The sequence below is a fragment of the Varanus komodoensis genome, unplaced genomic scaffold (genome assembly GCF_004798865.1).
Source record: "Varanus komodoensis strain SLA01 unplaced genomic scaffold, ASM479886v1 scaffold51, whole genome shotgun sequence".
In the NCBI taxonomy this organism is placed as follows: domain Eukaryota; kingdom Metazoa; phylum Chordata; class Lepidosauria; order Squamata; family Varanidae; genus Varanus; species Varanus komodoensis.
Genome location: NW_025336100.1, coordinates 5,523,608 through 5,524,814, shown reverse-complemented (window position 1 = coordinate 5,524,814; position 1,207 = coordinate 5,523,608).

Genomic DNA, 1,207 nt, shown 5'->3' with positions numbered 1-1,207 from the left:
ACACACACACACACACACACACACACACACACACACACCCCTTCCCTCTTTCTACTTAGATTTAATTAGGAATTTCATGATCTTCATTTTATCAGAGTTCAGTTTTTGTTTTGTTTTTTTAAGGGCTTGGTGGGAGCAAGTACTAATGTACCTCTTTTGACAAGTTATATGCCTTCTTGAATTTTATGGTTGCTGTGAAAAGAAAAGGAGGAATTTGGGGCACAAGCACAAAGGAGTGATAACCCAAACAACTCCTACCACCAAATTACTTGAATATAACCGCTGGATATTTCTCCCCTAACAACAAAAATCATATTAAGGGCTGAAATTACATAGAAGGTTATTTTGTGTGCAGCTGTTGAGTTACTAAAGAATCTAGACTTGGTATTGTCAAACTACTATACCAGCCTTCTCAGTGCAAATCAAGCCCTAGAGTGCTTTTCTTCTTGGCTGTCACTTGGATTTCCCTTCATACCTGATTTTCCATTGGAAAGGCAGACACCACTGACCTAGGGCTGCTTCTGTGTTTTTGTTTTTTGTTTTTGTTTAATTTAAGCATGCATATGAGAAGCTACTGCAGATAGAATGAAGTTTTGCATTTTTACCTGTGCTTAAAAGTGTTTTTCTGTTGACTGATGCTATACTGATTATATGAGAGAGTTGGGGTAATTCAGTTTTGTTCTGCCTGGACTAGCACCAGACTCTGAGTCCCATTTCCTATAAGTACGGGTTATGATTTCCTGATCCTAATATTTCTACATAGTGCAAGGCACAAACTTGTACAGGGCCAGAGTTTGGAGTATTTTGGGAGGGGACACATATTTTGCTGTTAATGCACCAGTTAAACTTGTTTCTCATTCCAATGGTGTTATTTCATTGATAGTTTTCTTCCCCATGAGCACTGCAGCATTTTGCCTGCCTTGTCTGCTACTGTATGGTAACACAGCACTTCTTTGTATTGAACCCTTTTTTTGGTTTGCCATCCTTCAAGACACTTGCTGGGACGACATCAACTTTTTCTTTTTAGTTTTCTATAATTCTGATGTAAAGGATTTTCTCTGTACAGTATAATGATATTCAAGTGCATGTTCTGCTTTCTTCTATAATGAATCACCACACAGTTGAGACTTTTGCAACAGGGCAGCCGCACAAATCCCTGCGCCTTTATCCCTGTATAAAGGAAAGAAACGTTTCTTTCCATTCACTG